The sequence below is a fragment of the Notechis scutatus genome, chromosome 2 (assembly GCF_049901735.1).
Source record: "Notechis scutatus isolate UNSWTSFEM ecotype Mainland chromosome 2, rNotScu1.2, whole genome shotgun sequence".
Lineage (NCBI taxonomy): Eukaryota > Metazoa > Chordata > Lepidosauria > Squamata > Elapidae > Notechis > Notechis scutatus.
The window spans coordinates 15,702,462-15,723,478 of NC_142010.1; the positions used below are offsets into that span (position 1 = coordinate 15,702,462).

Genomic DNA, 21,017 nt, shown 5'->3' on the forward strand with positions numbered 1-21,017 from the left:
TCTTCTATAAAAAGTCCTTACATCTAAAAATATCCAAGTTACCCAGGAGCTTGCTCTTCCTGAGACCATCATCTGTGAACTATCCTTAAATATCACAATTCGATTCTTACTATGTTACAGAGCACCTGATTATGACATCGAACATGTAAACAAGCTAAATACATTACTAACATGGGCTGCATCCTGCCCATACCTTTTTATCTTTCTTGGTGATTTCAATCTACCTCATATTGACTGGACCCTAAATGAATGTACAACTGAAATCATACACACAACCTTCTACAATGCTATTACAAATCTGGGACTGGAACAACTAGTAACCAACAACACTAGACTAAACAACTGCCTCGATCTCATCTTCTGCAATAGTTTGAATTTAATTTACGGAATACAAACTAAAGAACCCTTTTCCAGCAGTGACCACAATATGATTGACTTTTGTCTCAACATACGCCCACACAAAAATCACCACAATGATGTAATCCCCAATTGTAACTTCAAAAAAGGCAACTATGATCTTATAGACAACGATCTCTCATCCCTTGATTGGCAATCTCTATTCACTGGATGCAATACTGTTGAAGACCATTACAACATATTTTTACTTGAAGTCAAAAGAGTCATCAAACTATATGTACCAACAACTCCCAAAACAAAACAAAAAGCAGATTACCCATAACAATAAGGAAACTTCAATCCAAAAAGAGATCACTCTGGCGAAAAACAAATCTGGTCACGTTGCCAATTTCAAAAGCCGATACAAAAATTTATGCCACCAGATAAAGACCGAATGCACCAATTATCACATTAAACAAGAGGAAAACCTTCTAAGCACCAATTTATTTATTTATTTATTTATTTATTTATTTATTTATTTGATTTGCCAATTGTTTACAAGATAATAAGTATAAGTGTATACATAGTTGTGAATACATGAAATGGGTACATATAAGAAAAATAAAAAGAATAAGAGAAACAATAGGACAGGGACGGTAGGCACGTTAGTGTGCGCTTATGCACGCCCCCTACAGACCTCTTAGGAAAGGGGTGAGGTGGCAATAGTAGACAGTCTAAGGTTAAAGTTTTTGGGGTTTGGGGAAGAGACTACAGAGTTGGGTAGAGTATTCCAGACATTGACCACTCTATTGCTGAAGTCAGTTTGGTGCGGTTTACTTTGAGTTTGTATCTATTGTGTGCTCTTGTGTTGTTATGGTTGAAGCTGAAGTATTCATTGACAGGTAGGACATTGCAATGTATGATTTTATATACCATGCTTAAGTCAGACCAAGACGGCGTAATTCAAGGTTTTCTAGTTCTAGAATTTCAAGTCTGGTGGCATAAGGTATTCTACAACGAGAAGAGTGGAGAACTCTTCTTGTGAAATATTTCTGGACTTTCTCAATTGTGCTAATATCAGATACGTAATGAGGGTTCCAGACTGATGAACTGTATTCGAGTATTGGTCTAGCAAATGTTTTGTATGCTCTGGTTAGTAGTGTGATATTACCAGAGAAAAGCTACGTAGGATTAGGTTAACAACTCTTATTGCCTTTTTGGCTATGTAGTTGCAGTGGGCTCTAGCACTTAGATCATTAGAGGTGAGTATTCCAAGGTCCTTTACAGAGCTTGGGTCATCAACAAGATCTTGACTATTCAGCTTGTATTTTATTTTCTGATTTTTTTGCCAATATGTAAGACAGAGCATTTATTTGTTGAGATTTGAAGTTGCCATTTGTTTGACCATTCTGATACATAGTCAAGATCTTTTTGTAGGGTAGCAGTATTGTCTGTGGTATTGAACAGCTTTACATCATCAGCGAAGAGAATGCAATTGCTCTTAATATGATCACAGAGGTCGTTTATGTAGAGTATGAAGAGAGTTGGTCCTAGAACACTGCCCTGGGGGACACCACTATTGACAGGTACTGGATTTGATAGGACGCTCCCGATTTTGACCATTTGTTGTCTGTTTGACAGGAATGCTTCTATCCAGTTATTCAGTTGTCCAGAGATACCATAGGATTTTATTTTTAGGAGTAGTTTGTCGTGTACCAGTGAATTGAAGGCTTTACAGAAGTCTATGTAGATTGCGTCTATTGCTTTGCCCTGGTCGAGTTGTGTCATCCATATGTTTTTGCAGTGTAAGAGTTGCAGATTACAGGATAGTTTTTTTCTGAAACCAAATTGTTTATTGGAGAGTAGGTTGTTTGTCTCTAAGTGGAGGATGATGGATTGGTTAATAATTGATTCCATGACTTTACAGGTGAGCGGCATAAGGAGATTGGTCTGTAATTTTCAACTAGGCTTGGGTCTCCCTTTTTGAAGATGGGGATGACTGTGGCTTGTGACCATAGGTTAGGCAAGGAGCTGGTCCTGAAAGATTTTTCAAAGATTATGCTTAGAGGTTTGGCTATGGCAGTGGATAGCTTTTTAAAGAAGTAGGCACATATTCCATCCGGTCCAATAGATAGAGATGGTTTTAGATTGCGTAGTGATTTTTCAACATTGTCTTCTGTGAAATCGATATGTATTAGATCATTGTTGTTATCTGTGGTACGGCTAGGAAATACTGGGCATGATCCATTGCTGTTTACAAATACTGAGCCAAGAATGTGTTAAAGATGTTGGCTTTAATGGTGTCGCGTCGTTGCAGTCTTTACCATCAGGTCCTATCAAGGGAGGGATGGACCTTGAGTCTTTTAGTTTGTTGTTTACAAAATTGTAAAAAGCACGGGTGGAATTGGTGCTTAGAAGGTTTTCCTCTTGTTTAATGTGATAATTGGTGCATTCGGTCTTTATCTGGTGGCATAAATTTTTGTATCGGTTTTTGAAATTGGCAACGTGACCAGATTTGTTTTTCCACCAGAGTGATCTCTTTTTGGATTGAAGTTTCCTTATTGATATGGGTAATCTGCTTTTTGTTTTGTTTTGGGAGTTGTTGTTGGAACGTATAGTTCATATAATTATATAACATATAATTATATAACATATAATTCCACCCGTGCTTTTTACAATTTTGTAAACAACAAACTAAAAGACTCAAGGTCCATCCCACCCTTGATAGGACCTGATGGTAAAGACTGCAACGACGACACCATTAAAGCCAACCTCTTTAACACATTCTTCGGCTCAGTATTTGTAAACAGCAATGGATCATGCCCAGTATTTCCTAGCCGTACCACAGATAACAACAATGATCTAATACATATCCATTTTACAGAAGACAATGTTGAAAAAGCACTACGCAATCTAAAACCATCTCTATCTATTGGACCGGATGGAATATGTGCCTACTTCTTTAAAAAGCTATCCACTGCCATAGCCAAACCTCTAAGCATAATCTTTGAAAAATCTTTCAGGACCAGCTCCTTGCCTAACCTATGGTCACAAGCCACAGTCATCCCCATCTTCAAAAAGGAGACCCAAGCCTAGTTGAAAATTACAGACCAATCTCCTTATGCCGCCTCACCTGTAAAGTCATGGAATCAATTATTAACCAATCCATCATCCTCCACTTAGAGACAAACAACCTACTCTCCAATAAACAATTTGGTTTCAGAAAAAAACTATCCTGTAATCTGCAACTCTTACACTGCAAAAACATATGGATGACACAACTCGACCAGGGCAAAGCAATAGACGCAATCTACATAGACTTCTGTAAAGCCTTCAATTCACTGGTACACGACAAACTACTCCTAAAAATAAAATCCTATGGTATCTCTGGACAACTGAATAACTGGATAGAAGCATTCCTGGCAAACAGACAACAAATGGTCAAAATTGGGAGCGTCCTATCAAATTCTGTACCTGTCAATAGTGTTGTCCCCCAAGGCAGTGTTCTAGGACCAACTCTCTTCATACTCTACATAAATGACCTCTGTGATCATATTAAGAGCACCGTGCGTTCTTTTCACTGATGATGTAAAGCTGTTCAATACCACAGACAATACTGCTACCCTACAAAAAGATCTTGACTATGTATCAGAATGGTCAAACAAATGGCAACTTCAAATCTCAACAAATAAATGCTCTGTCTTACATATTGGCAAAAAAATCAGAAAATAAAATACAAGCTGAATAGTCAAGATCTTGTTGATGACCCAAGCTCTGTAAAGGACCTTGGAATACTCACCTCTAATGATCTAAGTGCTAGAGCCCACTGCAACTACATAGCCAAAAAGGCATTAAGAGTTGTTAACCTAATCCTACGTAGCTTTTTCTCTGGTAATATCACACTACTAACCAGAGCATACAAAACATTTGCTAGACCAATACTCGAATACAGTTCATCAGTCTGGAACCCACATTACATATCTGATATTAGCACAATTGAGAAAGTCCAGAAATATTTCACAAGAAGAGTTCTCCACTCCTCTACTCGTTGTAGAATACCTTATGCCACCAGACTTGAAATTCTAGAACTAGAAAACCTTGAATTACGCCGTCTTCGGGTCTGATTTAAGCATGGTATATAAAATCATACATTGCAATGTCCTACCTGTCAATGAATACCTCAGCTTCAACCATAACAACACAAGAGCACACAATAGATACAAACTCAATGTTAACTGCACCAAACTTGATTGCAGGAAATATGACTTCAGCAATAGAGTGGTCAATGTCTGGAATACTCTACCCGACTCTGTAGTTTCTTCCCCAAACCCCAAAAACTTTAACGTTAGACTGTCTACTATTGACCTCACCCCTTTCCTAAGAGGTCTGTAGGGGGCGTGCATAAGCTCACCAACGTGCCTACCGTCCCTGTCCTATTGTTTCTCTTATTCTTCTTTTATTTTTCTTATATGTACCCATTTCATGTATTCACAACTATGTATACACTTATACTTATTATCTTGTAAACAATTGGCAAATCAAATAAATAAATAAATAAATAGGAAACAGTCAATATAAATCGTAAGGATACTAGCAACAAAGTTACAATCATACAGTCACACATGGGAGGTGATAGGTGATAAGGAGTGATGAGAAGACTAACAGTAATAGTAGTGTAGATTTTGTAAATAGTTGGACAGTGTTGAGGGAATTATTTTTTTAGTAGAGTGATGGCTTTTGGGAAAAAAATATTATTGTGTCTGGTTGTTCTGGAGTGCAGTGCTCTATAGAGTCATTTTGAGGGAAGGAGTTAAAACAATTTATGTCCAGGATGTGCGGGGTCTGTAAATATTTTCACAGCCCTCTTTTTGACTCGTGCAGTATACAGGTCCTCCATGGAAGGCAGGTTGGTAGTAATTGTTTTTTCTGCAGTCCTAATTATCCTCTGAAGTCTGATGAACTGATAGAGCAAGTTCACACCTTTCCTTACCTGGGTGTATTTCTCTCAGTGACTAGATCTTTTTTTCCTTCAACATTAAAAGAGGTCATTTAGACCAAAGGTACAAGTGAACACACTGTTATAAGAATTTTTTAAAAATCATATCTATGCAGCCTCCTTAGCCTGAAATATTAAAGTACAAAAGCCCAATATTACCACCATGTACTTATATTGAGCTGAATTTTTGGATTTAATTTATAGTGTTGAGGTAATTCCCCGTTAGGGGAATGAGTGCATACAGGGGGACGTATTTGAGAGTAGTGTTTGAATAATACACACACAGCACACAGATACACTCTACAGTAAATCTTGGTTTTTACTTCCAATAAAGGTTTTAAGCAAAGTTCAAAATAAGCAGTCCAAAATCATTCACAGGTAAGATCAGTCAGTTTTTAGTCCAGGGATAATCCAATAACAAAGTCCAGTGTCAAAAACAGTTCAGTATCAGACTTCCATCAAATCCAGGAATATCAATCAATTAGGAAGAACGGCAATATTCTCCAACAGAAGAAAACAGAGATTCACTCACATTCTCTTCTGAGACTTCGGAGACTAAGACTAAAAAACCCAGGGTTTTGGCACCATTTTATGGCCGTTAGAGAATTACACTTTTAGGATTCTCTTAAAGAGACAGTATTAAAATGTCTATCCTGGTTTATATATTTCCCTCCCAAATAGCTGTTAGGTTACTTACATTCCTAACATTCTCCCCTTTGGGGTAGGACAATATACACAACCTTACATTCTAAGTCCATAACCTTCACAGCTAGCCTTATGCTTTATAGTGCCTTGGGCCTTTGTAAAATGATCTGCTATACTGTTTTCTGACATACATTATTCTAGCTTAATCATTTTACTTTGCACACATTGTCTCACATTTAAATATCTTAAATCTCTGTGTTTCGTTCTTGTCTTAACAGCAATATTTGAAGCCATCTGTATTGCTGATTGGTTATCTTCATAAACAACAATAGAATCTGTTACACCAATTCCCATATAATTAATAATTGCTTATACAAAACTAAATCTGTCCATAATAAAGATAAATATGAGAATTCAGCCTCCATTGTTGACAAACTTAGGTGTTTATGTCTAATAGACCTCCATCCAATCAATGCTTTTCCCAATAATATTACAGTACCCGATGTAGATTTTCGTGTATTTATGTCTGTAGCAAAACTTGCATCAGCTTATGCAGTTAAACTGAGTTCATCTTTAGGCTCCAAATAAAATGCATAGTGTATTGTTTGTTTCAGATATCTTAACACACTTTGAGCAGCTTGCATGTGCCTTTCAGTCGACTCAGCATTAAATCTCGTTAATTGATTAACACTGTAAGCAATATCTGGCCTTGACCAATTACTGAGATAAGATAAACTACCAATCAAGGACTGATAAATGTTCTTATCCAAAATAGGACTTTGAACATCACTATGGCTAAACTCCGGGCTCATCGGTGTTTTAGCCGGCTTACAAAGTTCCATGTTAAAACTTTTTAGTAATTGGTTAATTTTATCTGCCTGTGAGGTCTTGTATCCTCTCCTAGTTCTATCTATCTTTAAACCAAGATATTGTTTGATTTCTCCTAATTGTTTTATTTTAAATTTCTTTTCTAATAGTGAAATTATTTTAGTAACTTCTTTTTCAGTTTTGGTGATTAATGCTATGTCATCAGTAAACAATAGCAACAATGAAATCATACCATTACTTTCTCTTTTAAACAAACATGGATCAGCCATGCCAGCTACAAAGCCTATCTTAGTTAATTCTTTAACTATACATTGGTTCCACTCATATCCTGATTGCTTTAAGCCATAAAGACTCTTTTTCAATCTCCAGCAATCAGTTGTATTATCAGTTTTGATACCTAAAGGTTTCTTTAAATATATAGTGTGTTGCAATGGTGCATGCAGATATGCCGTCCCTACATCCAAATGATTTACAATGTATTTCTCCTTAGCTGCCCACACTAATGCTGCCCTTAATGTAGTAGCCTTCAGACTAGGTGCAAACACCTCATCGTAGTCATTTGCTGTCTGATTAAACCCTTGTGCTACTAACCTGGCTTTATGGGTAACAGTCCGATCCACACCTGTCTTCAATTTATAAACCCATTTACATCCTATGGCATGTTTACCTGGTGGTAACTTAACATTTTCGTATACCTCCAGTTTTTTAATGATTCCAGTTCCTTATCCATTGCTTTCTGCCAAGCAGGATACAGTTTTATTTCACTATAATTACTTGGAACTGTATTCATTTGGCATACAACACTAGCCTGATATCTATCAGGTGGTCATGTTACTCGGGTTGAACATCTTGGTAATACAGGGCTTATTAGTGGACTTTCCTGTGGCACCTGCTCCTCTTCTTCTACCTCCTCCTGTGCCTGTTCTACTACTTCCTCTTGTGCTTCTTCTTTAATGGCTATTCATGGTTTACTGATTTTATCTTTAGGGACTATTTGGATATCAATAATGATATCATTGCTGGATTCCTGTTCCAGTTTATCCCACCCAACGTGCTCGAGAAATTTTGCACTAGCACTACAATATACATGAGCTGTGCGTTGATCCCAAAATCTAAATGATCTATGGTTGGTCTCATAACCAACAAAAAATACTTTCTTAGCTCTATGTCACCCTTTCAGTCTTACTTGTGAGGGAATATGCACCCATGCCGGACCTCCAAATGTGTGTAGGTAACTTAAATTTGGTTTTCTGCCATGCCAACGAGTGAATCGCAATTCACCAGTTATTGTATTAACTACATTGTTTAAAACATGATTACTACACATTATGGCTTCACCCCACAGTGTTTCAGATAAACCTGATCAGATAACATAGTACGAGCCATGACTTGTAATGTTGGCCCTCTTCGTTCTACAAACAAGTTATGTTGTGGTCTGTAAGGTGCATAACACCAGCCAATTTCAACATAGTTTGGAATCTTTTGTTAACAAACTCAATCCCATTATCAGTAACTAAAGTAATTACTTTACTTTTCATTTTTCTCTCAGTAAACTTTAGCCAGTTAAATTAATGTTGGAATGTTTCTGTTTTGTTTTTCACAAGATAGGAGAAACCGTATCAGGAGTAATGGTCCATAATACTCAAAATATAGCAGGCACTTCCTAAACTTGGTTTCTTAGGACCAATTATGTCAGCAAACACAACCTCTAAAGGTTCTTTGGTCTTAAATCCATTTAGTCTGTTTGCTGGAGTAACCTTACTTTTCTCCTGGCTACAGGCATTACAGTTTAAGTACTTACTACAGGGTTTCAATTTTACTCCTTCTGACAATTTGACAGTTTGAGCATTTTGAAATTAATGTGCCCTGGACATCTATGTAGTAAATGTATACATTCATCATGTGGCTTAACATTGTTATAAACTGAGTTAGCCATCTTCAACTGGTCATCATGTATTACATATAAATCATTTTCTAATATAGCAGTAACACTTTTACCCTTTTTCTCTATTGTACAGTTATCTCCCCTAAAGGTTACTACATAACCAAGATTAACTAAAGCCCTTACTGATAACCAATTAAATTTCAGTATAGGTACATATAACATAGTTAAATGTTCGTTTATACAAGAACAATATGCAGTACCTTCACCTGATGCTTTAATCTTCCATCCGTTTGCCAATGATACATATTGCTCATGTTTTACAGTTGAATTGCTAGACATAGCTAAACTAACATTCTTCTTGGCCTTCTGGTGTTTACTAGTATTCTGTTGTTTTCCTTTCTTACAGAATCTAGCTATATGTCCCCTCGCCCCACAAGAAAAAAATTTCCTAACAGTATAGGTAGTTGAAGACAAATCCTCTTCTTGTGGTTGTTTCTTCCTCAGTTGGTGCCTATCCAGCCATCTTCTTGCTTCTTCTAACAATCTTTCAGTTATGTCAGTCAATGTCAGCTTATCTTTTGTCAGGACTTCCAGTGAATATACGTAATCATCATAACTTTCATCCAATGAGGAAAGAATGATGTCAACTTGATGCAGCTCTGAAAATATCAGTTCTTTTTCATGTAGCTCTTGAAAAGTTCTTTTCATGAACTTCAAATGTGCTAACATATCTCCACCTTTCAGAAGACGTGCTCTAAACAGTTTATGTGTAAGATGTATATGTGCACCTCCACTATCACAAACATAAATCCTCTTCAAATTCTCTCAACACCTAGCAGCAGATTCTTCTCCATGAATATGGACTAGCTGCTGGTCACTCACTGTTAGTCCAATTATACAAAGAGCTCGTTCGTTGTTCTGTTTAAAGTCAGCAAGCTTCTTGGCATCATCCTTATTATTTGGATCCCAAGCATTTATATCCGGTGGATCTTGAACTACATTCCATAACCCTTCTCTACGCAGAAGTAGACTGCACTTAATAGACCAGGAAACATAGTTAGTTCCATCCAACTGGGTTATCAGTGATAGCCTTGTTGAAGTGACTTGTGCCATCTTTACCAGGATAGTAACCCACAATTAAACAGTAAAAAGCTGTCTGTATACAGTACTGTGCATTCACACCAACTCTCAGTTATCTGAGCCTGGTATGGCCTGGGCCCATAACCAGTGTTGAGGTAATTCCCCGTTAGGAGAATGAGAGCATATAGGGAGACGTATTTCAGAGTAGTGTTTGAATAATATACACAGATACACTGTACAGTAAATGTTGGTTTTTACTTCCAATAAAGGTTTTAAGCAAAGTTCAAAATAAGCAGTCCAAAATCATTCACAGGTAAGATCAGTCAGTTTTTAGTCCAGGGATAATCCAATAACAAAGTCCAGTGTCAAAAACAATTCAGTATCAGACTTCCATCAAATCCAGAAATTTCAGTCAATTAGGAAGAATGGCAATATTCTCCAACAGAAGGAAACAGAGACTAACTCACACTCTCTTCTGAGACAAGACTAAACAACCCAGGTTTCAGGCTCCATCTTATGGTCGTTTGAGAAACCACACCCAATTACACTTTTAGGATTCTCTTAAAGAGACAGTATTAAAATGTCTATCCTGGTTTATATATTTCCCTCCCAAATAGCTGTTAGGTTACTTACATTCCTAACATATACCACTTTTAGAACAAATCCAATCACATCATCTGAGAAGAATCTTTTTTTAAAAAACAAATTTTATTAATTTTAAAGACAAACAAATCATCATTAACCATTACATACTTGAACCTTTTTCCATTATAAATTTTACAAGTCAAATAAAACCTTATTTTATACAATATAATTCTATTTTTAAACCATTTCCATATGAGCATACAAATACCTCTTTTCCAGTTTCTCTTTACTTCTCTTTACTCTTATTCAATTTCACTATTATTATTTCATCTATTTCTTTCTGACTTGGTTACCATTATTCTCATTCTATATTTCTGCAAGGTTTTATTAATTCTCCCAAAAACATAAACACACAACACACAAACATATAAAAAATCTTTTAGGAAAGTAACTTGGCCCCAGGTACCTCTCTCTACATGGACTTCAATTATATTCATGCTCATCTTACATGTCATTACCTATTTTATTTACCATTCTATGTCTTCTATATTAGCTTCTCCACACATTTCACTCTTCTTAATTCTATCTTATTTAATCCATCTTAATTTGAGTCATTATATTTGTATCTTTTGTCCATTCTTTATTATCCCTTTATCTCATTCCTTATAATAAAAAAAAGAATTTCTCCTGAAATCACTAAACAGAGTATGATGCCTTTCTATCTTCCCCCTAAAATAATTAGATTAACATTTAAAATAACACCTAATACCCAATCTGATTCTGCTTGGTACATTCTATCTACTAATGTTTTTTTAATAAAAGAAAAATAATAAATCCAAAATGATTAAATACATAGTTAAATAATAGATCTAAATATTGAATCTTATAACATTCCCATTGCCTTTTCCAAAGACAAATGCTACAATAATAATTTTATAATAACATCAATACCATAGTCATATTAAACTCTTTAATTAAAACTCAATATTCTAAACATTCCCTTTAATATTTTATTAAATTTTAAAATCAATCATTACTAAACATTTCAACATTTTAATATCTTATTAACTCTTAAACCATTCTAATTTTCTATTTCTAATACAAATGCTACAATATTATCTTATGTACCTTGCAAAATCTTTTTTAAAGAAATTATACTTTACCCTTTGTCCCTAAAAAAGATTCCTCTTTTCCCATCTGATTTCAAAACTTTGTGGCTTTTCTCCACCTTTTCCCTTTCTTTCTTCTCCCACCAGACCTTTCTACCCCCCCTTCTCCTAGCCTCTGCCTTACTGGCTTCCCTTCTCTGTTGTGTTCCTTTTTTCTTTTGTTTACTATCATTATATTGATTTTGCACCTTATTTTTCTCTTTCTTGAGTGTTTTTTAAATCTTAAGTCCTTCATTTTCCTTCCTTTCTTTCTTCCTTCTTTCTTAGTTAAATTTTGAAATTCATTAAAGATGGCTTCTTCTTCTTCTTCTTCTTCTTCTTCTTCTTCTTCTTCTTCTTCTTCTTCTTCTTCTTCTTCTTCTTCTTCTTCTTCTTCTTCTTCTTCTTCTTCCTCCTCCTCCATCTGTTGTAGTGTTTGTTGATAGGTAGCAAGCGCCATTTCTAAAAAAAGGAAGGCTTCTTTCACACCATCTTTGCCATCTTTTTTTGTTTGCTCATATTCTTTTCTCAGTTCCTCAACAGAAAAAGCCATTATGAATCTCTTTTTTCCCCCTCTTTCTTCTTGCAACAACCAAGATATTTCAAAAAATAGAACAATCCCAAAGTCATCAATCAATCCAAGCCAAGACAAAGTTCTCACTTTCTCTTCCTGGGGTAGTATCAATAAAAAAAAGAAAGTCCAAATCTGTATCTTAAAGCCTCATTGCAATACATTTCAGTCTTCAAATCCTTAAGGCATCTCCTCCAACAAAATCTTAACATATAAATATATTTTTTGTCCTCTCCCTTCCCACTTATCACATAAAGCCAGTTTTTACCTGAAAAAGACAGGTTTCTCAGTATCCACTTGTTGATTCCGTAGGGAAGGAGAGTAAACTTTCCTTTCAGCACTCAAAATTGCCGCTTATTTTCTCTTCTGGAAAGTATCATTCAAAAAGCCATAATTTCCAGGAATTATGTTAAATATGTCTTAGAGTCCTGGGTCAACCAAGAAAAACTTTCACTTTCAAAGGCTTTCTCCTCTTCCTCCTGCGCATTCTTGCCCAGCTGCCGGCTTCTTTGTGGCGGCCATTACGGACCACCACTGCTCCGTCTTGGGAAAAGGGGGTTCTGCCGGCCGGGGAGGGGGTCTGCAACACCCCCAAACCCCTCTCCGGATCCCCCCTATCTTCAGCCACCCCTGCAGGGCAGCCTTAGCTCCAAACCCGTCCGGATCGGAGCACCAAAAACGGCTAGCGCAGCAGGGATCGCGCAGTATCGCTAATCCCTGCCGCTCGCGAAGCCGACAAACCGGAAGTTCCCATCTGAGAAGAATCTTAAGGATGGTTAAAATGTTTATTTTTTATTTATTTTATTTGGTTTGGCAGTTGCTTATAAGATAATAGTAAAAGTAAAAACATAGTTATGAATAGATGGATACATATAAGAAAAATAAAAGAAACAATTGGACAGGGACAGTAGGCATGTTGGTGCGCATATGCACGCCCCCTACAGATGATTTGGCCTAATGACTAATCAAAAGAAACTGTTCTAATTTGTGCATGAGAATAAAGTTGGATTCATTGAAAGCTAAAAATTGGGACTTGGTAGAACCCCAAATATAACACAGCACTCTTGGTTGATTTTTTCAGATCAATGCGAAAACTGCTTCAGAGGCTCTGAGTGATAAAAGTCGATTCCCTTTTTTCCATCCAATGCTCCCCAAAGAAGGGTTTCAGTACCCAGCAATTGTCCAACTGCTCCTCCATTTTGGATGGACTTTGATTGGTCTCTTTGCTCCAGACACAGAGAAGGGAGAAAATTTCATCAGAACTTTTACCCCTATGCTTGTGAGGAATGCAATTTGTGTTGTTATATCACAGCAATTCTCAGTGACTGGAAATACAGCAGCCCTCAGGAATGCCCTCTCTATGTGGAAACAAGTCAATGTCTTTGTTCATTTCATAGAATTTGAGTCCATTCTTGACAGAATTCTTCCCTTCCATTTAACACTTAGGCATTTACCAGAACCTATTCAAGGGGAAGTCTGGATCATGACAATGGTTGGAGTATATTCAATAAAAAAAACAGGCATTACAAGTACGTCCATAGTATTTGGAGCTTTCCTTCTAAGTGGAAAAAAAGTTGGCAAAAAGATGATGCCTATAAAAGTGCTTTCTTTGTGGAACCTGAATTTCAAGGTGAGTATTTTCATTGTGCTATTTCAAAACACGTCTTTTCTGTCAAAGGCCGGAGAAGATGCACCCAGAAAGCACCACTGGAGACCCAAGAGAAAAGGAATAGGAAGCTGATCAAAAATGATAGCATTACTTAGAGTGTCATTAAGATTCTGGCCCACACATTAAATTCTGCGTCCAATTCCAAGAGGGGAAGAAAGAAGGGAGAAGAGAGTTTGGGGGCTCAGAGGCTGCATCCATGGCAGGTATGGGGTCCAAACAAGGAAGCGTGGGATCCGACAGGGTTAACTACCGGTATGGTGATTTATGAGATTCAGTGATTTATGATGTCATTACAACCCAGGAGATTACAGCACAAGACCCAGGAGGTCAAAAAAATAAAACTCAGAAGGTCATCACACAGCCCATTACCCAGGTCATAAAACACAGGAGGCTGATAGACACACAGCCACATATGTTCTTACGAAAAAGCCAGCCAATCGGCAAACATCAACTGCATCAATCAATCAAGAAATGAAAACACAGCCAACATCCCCACCAGTATATATAGGAAGACGTCAGCTCTGATCACACTTTGCTTGCACAAGCACGACGCTGAAATCACCAGCCTGAAGATGGCGAGTGGGACCTCGTCGAAACGTTGCCAAGATGCTCTCAATCTTACATGGGAAAAGACCCGAACACGCCAAGACCTGCATACCTGTACCCATGAAAATCTATATATATATGTGGATCCTTGGTTATTCGGGTTTTCCTAAAAACTGAACTACACACTCTCACTAACGTACTTACAGCCAATGGATTCCAAAGAAAGGAGATTACCCACCTAATCCAAAAAGAAACCCCAAGCAAAATCCAAGACAGAGAACAAGAGAACGGCAAAGCCCTCCTCCCACATATAAAAGCCACTACAGACAAAATCAGCAAGATCCTCCAAAAACACAACATTAAAACAGCATTCTGCACAAACAGAAAAATATCCACCATCCTAAGAAACCCTAAAAACAAAATCGAGTTAGAAAACCAAGGAGTATACGAAATCCCTTGCACCGCCTACCCCATCACATACATCGGACAAACTAACAGAAGAATAAATGCACGCATTGAAGAACATAAGAACTCAATCAAAAAAGAAGAACTGACCACTTCTCTGGTCCAACACCTCAAAGCCACAGGACATGAGATTAACTTTAAAAATACCAGAACTATCGCCAAAACCGAACACTTCAACAACAGAATAATCAGAGAAGCCATAGAGATAGAAAAATGCCCACACAGCATGAATAAACATGATGATACCTCCCACCTACCAGCCATTTGGAAACCCACCCTCATTAACAAACGAGTACCTAACATGAAGAATGTAACCAGACCAACACGCATGAGGGCCACACAAGATGCTACCACCACACTTCCACGTAGAAAGCAGACTCACACCCACACAGAAGATGAGACACGACCACGGACCAGAAGCCGTACCACAGCTGCATCACTACCTACTTCAAACCCCTCCGACCCATACATGAAGCGAACTGACGCCCACCATGAAGATGTGGCACGACAACGAATGCGAAGCCAAACAGCAGGATCACAGCTCACCAGCTCAAATCCCCCAGCAACTAAGACTAACCAAGCCCTCACCTGAACCGAACACACCCCCAGACAATCAGAACATGGCCAACCCCCCTACCAATCAGAACACAGCCAAACCCCCAACCAATGAGAACACACCCCCACCCAATCAGAAAACAGCCAAGCCCCCACCCAATCAAGTCACACCCCCACTAGCAGTTAAAAGGAAGAAGCAGCTGCAAGCTCACATTACTCCGAGAAGCACAAAGCCGAAGACACAAGCCTGAAGATGATGAATGAGACTTCATCGAAACGTCGCCTAGATACTTCCAATTTTACACGGGAGAAAACCCGAATAACCAAAGATCCACATACAAATACCCGCGAAAACCTCAGAAAACAAATACGCACACACAGACACAATTGAGAACTATTACTAAACCTTTGTTCTTGAGCTTTGAAGACAATGGCAACACTTTTTCTCCCAACTCACAATATTTGCAAGTTAAACAACTGTAGAAGAAAGATTAAATTGGAAAAAGAGGATATGAGGTAAGAAAACAAGATTTCTTAAAATTCCTTAATGTTTCCACTCTAGTTCCATCCATATTTCAAGAAGAATGAATTGTATAATCTTTCTTTGTTGAAAGTGTATTTGGACCAAAATGGAGACATAGCAACAGATCTGCGGATCATTAGTAGGGTGTTTCTGCTCAAGGAGGATCCCATCAACAAGGAATTGGGGAGTTTTGAAAGGCAGAGAATTATAATCAACCAAGATGTTTTGTCACAGCTAAAGTTGCTGAACAAGGTGAGGAAAATATTGATACAACCCCCCCCCGCCAAAGACTTACAATCCATTTCAAGTGGGCTAAATCTAGTCAAAAGGGTGGGTAACCTTGACTGGGAATTGAATGTGTGGAGTAAAACATCTATAATTTTCTTAGACAGCTAGGGAGTTTTCAGATCTATTGACCGAGAGATGCTATAATGCTGAATACTGTTATAACCTGATTCAGCTATTTCCAAAATGAGATTTGGAGTGATTATTACTTAGGACACAAATCTCTGCCATTTTATATGCAGTTTAATACCTCCATAAACCCGGTGAGAGAGGGCATCATATCAGTGGTGGCATGCTACCAGTTTGGACCAGTTTACTCGAACCTGTAGTAAAAAAAATGCCTCGGATCAGCTGAGAGGAAGAAACAATCCTCTGAAGATCATCTGAGAGGATAAAAGACTGAAAAGTGCATGGGAGGGTGGGAGGGTCACTTCTTTACCCTCTCAGCTGATTGGCTTTTAGGGGTGGATATGTTAGGGATGCGCGTACGCGCACGATCTCCAACTGAACCAGTAGTGTCTAAGGTAGGATCCCACTACTGCCTCATATGCTGAGGATTTTGGTGTTACTAGTTTCAGTTTCACTAATTTCTTCTCTTCAAATATCAAAGGTGAAGGCAATTCTGTGGATCGGGACCTGAGTTCAAGTTTGGTCTCAATCTGATAAAATGGAATCAAAATTGGATGGAAGTCTTGTTGGGAAATAACCTTAATAAGTAAATATTTCTCTGGACTTTTAGAGTTGTCAGCAAAAAGGGAGTGGGGGAAGTAGTACATTCCTTAAATGCTTTCATAGATAATTGCTAGGTGGCCAAAAGTGTCAGGGCTCTAGCATTGATTGATGACACTTGGCTTTGGATATGTCCCAGTGGAGAATGTGCCCCATTCGAATGGGGGTGGATGCTAGATCCCTGACACTTCATCTTGTCCTGATTGGAGTCAGAAGTCTCCCAAAATTGCAGGCTCATGGTTGGGGAGGACCATCAAGGAGGTCCAAGGCTTTCGGTTCACATGATATAACAATGACTGGTCTGATGTGAGCTTATTTATTCATTGATTGATTAAATTTATTTGCTCCCCATCACACCACAATAATGGCCTGAAAACTGAAGTACTGAAACACAACTTTAGTGCAAAAATAATCCTGATATCAGAAGTAATAAAGAACAATTTCAAGGGAAATGTTACTTAGGTTTTGGCATTGGCTTTTAAGAGTGCCCTTCATCTGAAAATCCCTTGCATCAGAGGTGGTATTCAGCATGTTCTGATCCGTTCTGGAGAATCGGTAGTGGAAATTTTGAATAGTTCAGAGAACCAGCCAATACCACCTCTGACTGGCCCTGCCCCATCTCTTCTCTGCCTCCCGAGTCCCAGCTGATTGGCTGGGTCTTCTTTTGTTGCCCTGCATAAGAGAACGGAGCTGGAAAGCAGGTTAGTGGGGTGGGGAGGGAATGGGATTTTCCAGTAATCTTCCCCAGGAATGGGAAGAGAAGGGAGATTTTACCATCCCCAGGAGTGGGAAGGGAAGGGAGACTTTTCCTTCCCCTGCCATGCCCACCAAGCCACACCACACCTACCAAGCCATGCCATGCCCACCAAGCCATGCCCACAGAACCAGTAGTAAATTTTTTGAATCCCACCACTGCCTTGCATGCAAATGTTTGTTAACTATATTAAGCCACTCTGGGAGTCTCCAAACTTATAATGAATATAGGTGTGCATTTCCCTGTTAGCTTGTGTTACCTAATTGTATCAGGAACCTTGTATTGGATAACTTGTGTTGTATATCACTTTCCCACACAGAGCTCTCACTCATGACCCCACGTGATGCATCGGAAGATCCCTGACTCACCCTTTTTGATGGACACATTTTCACCTCCATCTCACCTCACTATAATTTTAGAAATTAGTCAGTTTTACTTTTAATTAACCAGCATGGCAGCCGTATAAACTGATCAAATAAATATACAGATGAGGAACATCATGTTTAAGGTTGACAGCCTTTACCTGTAAAGAATTTTTCCTTTGTATCTTAACTAGGAGACCATTTTGAACTGTTTTCAAAAAGGAGTTTTGCAATCCAGAAGAAACCATTCTACATCTTACCAATCAGAAGTTTCTTTTTTAATCATAGTTTTAATTTACTGCATTTTTTGGAGTATAAGACATGCTTTTTCAGCCTCCATGTGCTACATTTTCTGCCCATTCTGATTCCTGCCACTTGGAATGGGGCAAAAATGGGGAACGCGGAGACAGCAATAGGCTATGTCAATCCCTGCAGCCTGAAACAACTGATTGTATGGAGGCCGAACCAACCGACAATCAGCTGCTTATGCTAATCAGGCTGTGCTGAAGCTTTTTGCTGCAAGGAGGCAAATTGCTTGAAGGGAGAGGCAGATATTTTTTTTCTTGTTTTCCTCCCCAAAAGGTAGGTGGGTCTTATACTTTGGATCATCTTATACTCCAAAAAATGTGGTATTTTAAATAAATTAAAAATAAATACAATTTTAAATAAATGCATTGATGTATAAAATATACATCAATCAATCATTAATTAGTCAGTTAATCTTTATAAAGTTCACAAATGGAAAAGAAATGTAATACATCTTCGACAATAAAGTTTAGTCTCAAATTTAAAATAAGTGGATATCTTATTTTAAAATCATGCATATATGAAGAATGGAGGAATGCATGTGAATTACACTATGAGGAGGAACTAAGTTTGACTTGATGTTTAATTTTTTTCTCATTTCATCCCTCCAGACTTTATTAAGTAGAAAGGCCCCAAGAAAAAGGAGGAACTAAATGAGGCATCCGCCTGCAATTGTATTCCTGCAATCATTTGGAAGTTGTCAGGGTTTTCATATTTTTCTATCTGAAGCCCAGAGATTACTTGGCTAATGTTTCTGTCTACCTCCATGTTACATAGATGGTGAGATTAACCTCTTTCCTTTGGCATTTTTCTTTTTCTTTCCAGTCTCTGCCTCAGTCCAAATGTGTGGAAAAATGTCAGCCAGGATTTGTCAAGAAAGTTCGAGAAGGAGAACCAGTTTGCTGCTATGATTGTGTTCCTTGTCCAGAGGGGACCATCTCAACTCAGGAAGGTTGGTGACACCATTTATTTATTTTATTTTATTTTATTTATTTGATTTGCCAATTGTTTACAAGATAATAAGTATAAGTGTATACATAGTTGTGAATACATGAAATGAGTACATATAAGAAAAATAAAAGAAGAATAAGAGAAACAATAGGACAGGGACGGTAGGCACGTTGGTGCGCTTATGCACGCCCCCTACAGACCTCTTAGGAAAGGGGTGAGGTCAATAGTAGACAGTCTAAGGTTAAAGTTTTTGGGGTTTGGGGAAGAAACTACAGAGTCGGGTAGAGTATTTCAGACATTGACCACTCTATTGCTGAAGTCGTATTTCCTGCAATCAAGTTTGGTGCGGTTAACTTTGAGTTTGTATCTATTGTGTGCTCTTGTGTTGTTATGGTTGAAGCTGAAGTATTCATTGACAGGTAGGACATTGCAATGTATGATTTTATATACCATGCTTAAATCAGACCGAAGACGGCGTAATTCAAGGTTTTCTAGTTCTAGAATTTCAAGTCTGGTGGCATAAGGTATTCTACAACGAGTAGAGGAGTGGAGAACTCTTCTTGTGAAATATTTCTGGACTTTCTCAATTGTGCTAATATCAGATACGTAATGTGGGTTCCAGACTGATGAACTGTATTCGAGTATTGGTCTAGCAAATGTTTTGTATGCTCTGGTTAGTAGTGTGATATTACCAGAGAAAAAGCTACGTAGGATTAGGTTAACAACTCTTAATGCCTTTTTGGCTATGTAGTTGCAGTGGGCTCTAGCACTTAGATCATTAGAGGTGAGTATTCCAAGGTCCTTTACAGAGCTTGGGTCATCAACAAGATCTTGACTATTCAGCTTGTATTTTATTTTCTGATTTTTTTTGCCAATATGTAAGACAGAGCATTTATTTGTTGAGATTTGAAGTTGCCATTTGTTTGACCATTCTGATACATAGTCAAGATCTTTTTGTAGGGTAGCAGTATTGTCTGTGGTATTGAACAGCTTTACATCATCAGCGAAAAGAACGCAATTGCTCTTAATATGATCACAGAGGTCATTTATGTAGAGTATGAAGAGAGTTGGTCCTAGAACACTGCCTTGGGGGACACCACTATTGACAGGTACAGAATTTGATAGGACGCTCCCAATTTTGACCATTTGTTGTCTGTTTGCCAGGAATGCTTCTATCCAGTTATTCAGTTGTCCAGAGATACCATAGGATTTTATTTTTAGGAGAAACCTTCTGAATTCATCCAAAGCACTCTGATCAATATACATCTTAAAGAGTCATATATGTTTGATGGTTTTGTTTTTAATTTCCATGGTGTCCAATTCCTTCCCTAATGCGAGGCAAAAGAAAAAGATCTCAAAGGATGAGTTAGGAAGAAGAATGTAATTGGATAGGGGAAATCTTTTTTTTAATATTTTGCCAGTTTGGATGTGTCGTTCCATATTTATCTTTCTTAGAAATATATGAATTTCTTGTAGCTTGAGGTATGATTTTAGATCAATGCACTTTGCTCATCCAAAACAACCTTACACTACAGGCCAAAAGATACATCAATTGTACATTTAATCAATTACTCTTTATTAAGATCATAAACTCTTATAAGCTGAAATATCTAAATATCTGAAACCATGAAGGGGGAGAAGTTGGGTTCAAAGAACAAATAAAAACCAAACAGAGGACTCGTCATAAAACCATCAAGTGCATATTTACTTCCCACCTTTTCTTATCTTTTCAATTTGCATTGTTAAATATTGAGATAAAAACTGTTACCAACCAAAAATGAATATGGTTGTGGTTCTG

At 37.8% G+C, this 21,017-nt stretch overlaps 1 long non-coding RNA gene across 1 annotated transcript in view; it reads left to right on the plus strand.

Moving 5' to 3' along the window:
* Nucleotides 1–15,996: 15,996 nt before the first annotated feature.
* The window catches only part of LOC148131833 (uncharacterized), a 501,829-nt gene continuing 496,808 nt past the window's right edge, over nucleotides 15,997–21,017 (plus strand). The window contains exons 1-2 of the long non-coding RNA XR_015747165.1: nucleotides 15,997–16,084; nucleotides 19,094–19,220. This is a non-coding gene — a long non-coding RNA (uncharacterized LOC148131833). The remainder of the gene's footprint in view (nucleotides 16,085–19,093; nucleotides 19,221–21,017) is intronic.